At 45.3% G+C, this 6,372-nt stretch overlaps 1 long non-coding RNA gene across 1 annotated transcript in view; it reads left to right on the top strand.

The window, feature by feature from the left end:
• LOC121610216 overlaps positions 1 to 1,315 on the top strand; it is a 1,667-nt gene extending 352 nt beyond the window's left edge. The window contains exons 2-3 of the long non-coding RNA XR_006007033.1: positions 312 to 446; positions 535 to 1,315. This is a non-coding gene — a long non-coding RNA (uncharacterized LOC121610216). The remainder of the gene's footprint in view (positions 1 to 311; positions 447 to 534) is intronic.
• Positions 1,316 to 6,372: the final 5,057 nt, after the last annotated feature.

Raw genomic sequence — 6,372 nt, 5'->3', positions numbered from 1 at the left:
AGTGGTTCAGCCAAAACCAGACAGACTGCACTTCCTGATTTTGATCATTTTGTGAACATTTAATGTAAATCTGTTCCTCTCTTGTTGTTCTGAGTCGCTGTTTGTACAATTAAATGCCAAAAAGAAGTAAATTTAAGTGAAATATGAAAGTCCAAAGAGTAAACATGTCGAGTGCAACGATGACTTTTCCTTTATGTAGATTCAGTTTTAGAAAACGTGAAGCAGATGAAAGAAACAAAAAACATGAATCTTCATCATTTTAATGTTGCTGCTGTGGTAGAACTTACTGGTCAAATAATCTTCCTCTTCAGGTTTTGCTGTCTGTGACCCTCACAGACGAAGAGGATCCTTCTGGACCCTCAGCAGTCACACAGAGACCAGCATCTCCAGACTGCAGCCTGAAAACAGGAGGCCAGACGTCTCTGAAGCACCGACGCACAGCTGAGGTTTCAGATGCTGCACTTTCACACTATTGTGTTGTTTCATTGTGAATTGAATGCTACAGTGTAAAGAAATGCATCATCAATCCAACAGGCGAGGAAGACAAAGAGCTGAGAGGAAGAGCTGCTGAAGTCCCGACGTGCTCGTGTTTGTTTCTAAACGCTGGAAGTTTCTCATCTGCAGACAAACTGCAGGCTTTGACGTCCACACACAGTTACTGTACATCCTTTTATTTCTTTCCATCCTGCTGCAGATGACTCAGAGTTTCCTCACAGGATCGTTAAAGTTTCACGTCCTCGTTCTTCATCTTCAGGGAAAAGGACAATAATCCCATTTATGTTCTAAGAGACGATCACAGTGAAGACAATCAGGAGAATGATCTCACCATGAGGTCCATTTATTAGCTGTCTTAAAGCTTTCGATCGTATCACCTGGTCTTCATCAGCAGATGGACACAGGTATACTGTGCAGGTAATAAATGTCTGTGTTTTGTCCCTCGGGGCCGTTCATGTGGATTATTTGATGCAATAACAATAGAATATAATAATCAAGCTGTGTTACAGTATTTTGTAGTGTTACTACTATTTTGTCCACCCTGCACCTGATGTTACTGCAGAGAGGAAAGAAGAAAAACCACAGTTAAAAGAAATACTGCAGTAGAAGTAAAAATCCTGTGTGCAAAATTATGTAATACTACAAAAAATATCAGAGCAAAATTTATTTAAAGTATCAAAAATAAAGAACAGTCTTTTTCAGGTCTCATATATCTATTATGTAAGGGATAATGCGGACGGTTCACGCCTCCGCGTCGTCCATTAATTTCTGATAATGGACACCTGGAAGGGCATTATCCCGCTTATACCATGGTCACTTACGAAAAGAATAAATATTAAATCAATTATGAATACCTTAAAGTTGTTTTTTACCGTTAAAAGTTTTTCACAAGAAGCGGCTGAGCGGACTATTTAATATCTCTCGTTGTGACGCGTTGCCAAGGTAACCAGCTCTGGCCACAGAACCTGCAGCTCAGTCGGCCGCAGCTCTTATATTAGGCCTGATCAGTGGAGGGAAGTGAGATGATTGATTAACGTTATGTTACGTTACAAAGTATCATTTCAGAGGACAAGTGCACCTCTTACCGCTTGAGTTTGTCCACAGGATGATGTGAAAATTTGTTTCAAAGAATCAAAGTCCACAGAAAGTTTCCTAACTCATTTTTATTGCAAGAAATAGCCTCACTCTGATCATTAAATGGATATCAAGCAAGTCAGGATTATGCGCAAGGCTGACGTATTCAACGCCATCCTCGTCTGTTTGGATGCTGAGAGATGTCATGGTCAGCTCACGGTCCCCCCCCCTGCCACGCCGAGCCAAACACAGCTGGATGTCAAACCACACCTTCCTGACGAGGCCGAGGGGCGTCTCGGGAGACAGCACAGATGAACATCTGATTATCTCCATGTCCGACTCAGGGATACGAGGATGGTGGAAGCTGGTATCTTTCCTTCTCTTTCTGTAACGCTTCAGTTAAAAACAGCGTTACTGCCCTTGAACACAGAGTCGCTAAAGATGTTGACGTTTCTTAAGTGTCGATTAATGCCGGCGCTCAAACTCCTAAAACTGGCAGCACTGTATTCTCCTCCTTCCTTCATCGACTGGACAGACGCATGAAACAGTCGCAAAATGTCACTGAGAGTAGTGGCAGTGTAGCTCTCAAAGTTGATGTCCATGTTAAAGTATGTTCTGAGTTTCTGTTGCCACGGTTACCAACTAGCGTTTGAGCCAGCGCAATAATTTAGAACAATCAGGATATTTGACCGGAACTTCTTTTACAGGTGTCCTATAATAAAATTTATACCATGGTCTGGGTGAATACTCGATTCTGATTGGCTGCAGGGTGTCCGTTAAAAAGTGATATTGTACTGACAGCGACGTGTCACAGGATGCTTTATGTGCATGTGCTGAATGTAATGTGCACGTGAAGCCAGTAGATGGCAAAATCTACTCATGAAACACCAGAACCAGGACCCAGATGCACGGAGACCACAGCAGCCCCCCGAGTTTCAGTGTTTCTGAGATAATCATGAATGGGAGACGTGGGTTCGAGCTGTATCGATTGTTCATGACTTTGTCTCATTTTCCTTTCTGGACTTATTTCAGCTGCAGCTCCAGTAGCTGACTTCCTGTCCTCGACCTCATAAATAATAACGACAAAGCTCCCTCTTCTTGTTCTGATCTCATCTCATGTGGGGGCAGCGGTGTGGAGGTTTAGACCAGGTTTTCTCAGTGGTCATTGATCATCTCTCTCTTTTTTATTCCTGAATAATCACATTCTCCTCTCGCCTATCATCTCATCGTTTTGTCTTTTTTTGTGCACAGTCCAGGATGAGACTTTTCTTTCAGTTGCTGACAGGGTCTGAATCACCCATTTCCACATTTATCGTCCGGAGCTGCACGATTTTACTCTTCACGCTGTCGTGAAGTCGGCTTGGTTTGGAAACGATGGTTTCTGGAGGAAACCACTCAAGACCTGGTTCTAATAAAAGAAGCCGTCTTGTTGGAAACCTGCATCTCGTTTCTGTCCCGCAGCCTTCAGCTCTCCTCTTCCTCTCTTCAGTTGCCGGTGACCCACTTGCCTCCAGCACCAGAGGAAGAGAACCAGAGGAGTGGGAGAAAATGGGCGGGGGGGGAGGTAGAGGTGAAAACATGTGGGAGTCTGCAATGATTAATGTGCTTTCAGAGATGGACTGAGTGAGGCAGAGGGAGCAGCGAACAAGGCCATCTGCGATGTGCTGCTAAAGGTGCGTTCAACAAATAAATGAGCCCACCTTCATCTTAATGCATCAGAAACACTGCAGCATCAAAACAAAAGCAAAATACGCACGAGGCTGACAGTACAGGTGCGTTACCTGCAGCTCCGAGTCTCTGTGACTCTGCTGGTCGAGTCAGTGATTCAATCTCTGCAGGGAGGAGCAGGACTCCTCTCAGATAAACCAGCTGGGATGTGATCAGCCGTGTCTCTTTGATCCTCCTGATACCCGCAGGATCCACGGCATCAGTCGCGGCCTCCTCCTCACCACAAATGCGGGACCGGCTCGATCCTCCTTCTCATGAACCCTGACGACGGAGCTGCTGCAGAGCAGGCGGTGCACGGAGAGTTCATCGGGCCTCGTTTGATTAAAGCAGCTGCTGGAAACAGGTTCGATGAGGCCAAAACAGAGAGCTGAAAGATGCTAAAATGCTCCGCAGAGCTGCTGAGGGAGGAATAGGAGGATGAGCTGTGGGTTTGTCTCTGCGTGCAACACATCACACATCTTTTATTTCCACTGTTAATACAAAGAATCACGACAGGCTGAGTGATTCTTCTCACACATTTCATCCAGTCGTCTTCGGCTTCACCACCGATCAAATCGATCAACTGAGCCTGAAATCTGCAGGTTGACTGTGAGTTAATTAGTTTGTGGTAATTTGATTGCTGGAGAACATGCAGCACTGAAGCTGCAGGACCAGCCCCCAGTGTTCAGGCCCTGATGGGCGGAGGGGCTTCATGTCAAAATCTATTCACTGCTTTAATCAATATTCTGCTTACATGGTGCACATAGCTGAACTGATTGAGTTACAGCGCCACACGGGGAACCAGAAACACTGTGAACAGTCCACGCTGTCCCTTCAGCCCCGGAGACGGCGAGCCACGAAGTGTGTGTGGTAACAACTGAATCCTGATCATCGTCTCTTAATCCTGTTAAACTTTACATTCACATACAGGCAGAGCTTGTTTCTCTTATTAAACATTTCATTAGAGTCTTTTTGATAAATGCTGACTCTAATTACAAACCCAGGGGCACTTCCTGTTGACACTTCTGCCCCTCGAAGCTAAGTTTGGTGTTTTATCAATAACAGTTCTGCACTGAAGCATTTATAGAAAGTCCTCTGGCAGAGCATCCCGCAGATCTAATCTGTGTGATTCAAACTTTACCGTCTCTGAGAGGAAACTCGATTTGCAGGCAGACAATCAAAGTAATCAACCACACATCAAGTGAAACACCAGGAACGACGGCGCCACCGCCGTCGATGAACGAGTGCGAGTGTGAGCTGCATGTGATGTGAAGGAGGAACCACAGTTAAATGAGCTGCAGAGGATCTATTGATTACACCAGGATGAAGACATTAAACCTGTGACTGTGATGATGATGATGATGATGATGATGATGGCTTTAATGATGGCCTCCAGACCCACACCATGTGTTTGTGTGTGTGTGTGTGTGTGTGTGTGTGTGTGTGTGTGTTTGTGTTGTTTTTGGACACTGCAGGACTTCACTGCATCACTCCTCTCACTTGCCTCTTATTCCTCTTTTTAGCCCTACATTTTTTTCAGTGTGCCCTATATAATGTCCCACTTTGCAATTAGGTCTGCTGCTGGTGTGCATGGAGGGGAGCAGCAGGATGGAGAGTCTTCCTGGGCCGCTGTGTGTGTGTGTGTGTGTGTTTGTGAAGCATTCAAGACCGTCCGTCTACGCTGTTCTCAACTTTGATACCGCCGCTCGTCACCTCTGGAATCGGTTTCCCTTGCAAACGTGCGCTGACAGACGCTCGCCCTCTGATGGCGCCGTGCCATCCAGTCGTCCGAACAACCCCTCGCTCATATTTCAGTCTTTCATCTCTTGTGTCAGGACGCACGAGATGCTTCTCCTCGTTAATGAGCGCTGTTACTCATCCTATCGCGAACACTGTGAAATGGCCCACTTCAGCATCTTTACTGGAGATCCACCACTACACGCATGACCCCCTCCCAATGTGGTTCATAGGTTGCCATAGCAACAGTGTCTTCCCTGGCTACCAGCTCAAGACCCCAACCCTTTCAACCATACGTAATGTAGCGTGTCCAGATGACCTCTCCCTCGGTTCTGTGTGTTTCTAAACTGAAGAGCTGGAAATGTGCTGACAGCAACGAGAGTGATGCTGTTTAATCTGCGGTTCAGTCGCTGCGTTACACCTGCATTCATCAACATTTCTGGTGTTATCAATAAGTGATCGAAAGGTCAACATCACAGAAAGAAACTGTCTTCATGTTTGGTGTTATGGCGCATTCTGATTGGTTGGAAAGCTCTGAACTGCTGTTGAGCTAAATGCACAGCAGCTTTCAGAGATGCAGCGTTCACGTCAAAATGCAATGGAAATATATGAAAGCGCCGATTTAGCGCAGGTTAAGGTGAACGAGGAGCCACTTTGCTTTGAAGATGTGACAGCCTGAGAGAAAAGTGTCCTCACAGCCCAAAACCAAACAAAAGGAAAATGAAGAAACGTCCGAAGTAAAATAACAGAAGGAAATGCTAACTGCTAGCATCTGCTCCGTCTTTACTTTAGCTGTTAGGGTGAAAAACCTCCCTGAGGTCAAATGTGCTTTAATAAAAGATTTGTTTCACATTCAGAGGAGCAAACAGCAGGCTGACGATGCTAGCAGCTAGCTGCCGAGGGAGGTGCAGCATCGGGCTCCTTGCAGGTAAAGAGCCAGAGGTTTTCCTCAGGAGCTGGTGGAGACCAAACCTGAGCTGAAATGAGAGGGAATGTTGGATTGTTCATCCATCGGATGAACATAAACATGACTTTCTGCACCTTTCTGCTAACATGTAAGACTAAAAATATTAGCTAGACATATGTTTACATCCAAAATACATTTATTATTTTCTTGCTGAGAGTTTGATGAAAAGATTAATACCACTGTCATGTCTGTGCATTAAGTATTTAACCAGAGCTGGAAATAATTAATCTTAGCTTAGCATAAAGACTGGAAGGAGGGGGAGAGTGTTAGCTTGACTCACCTCAGAGGTTTAAAACAGTTACTGCCTGCTTCCAGCCTCAATGCTAAGCTAAGCTATTTGACTTGGAGCATGGGTGAAGTGAATAACAGGAGAGCGTCTCAAACTGGCTGAA

This window comes from Chelmon rostratus, chromosome 1 (assembly GCF_017976325.1).
Source record: "Chelmon rostratus isolate fCheRos1 chromosome 1, fCheRos1.pri, whole genome shotgun sequence".
NCBI classification, from domain to species: Eukaryota; Metazoa; Chordata; class Actinopteri; order Chaetodontiformes; family Chaetodontidae; genus Chelmon; species Chelmon rostratus.
This window is presented reverse-complemented; position numbering and strand designations above follow the sequence as displayed.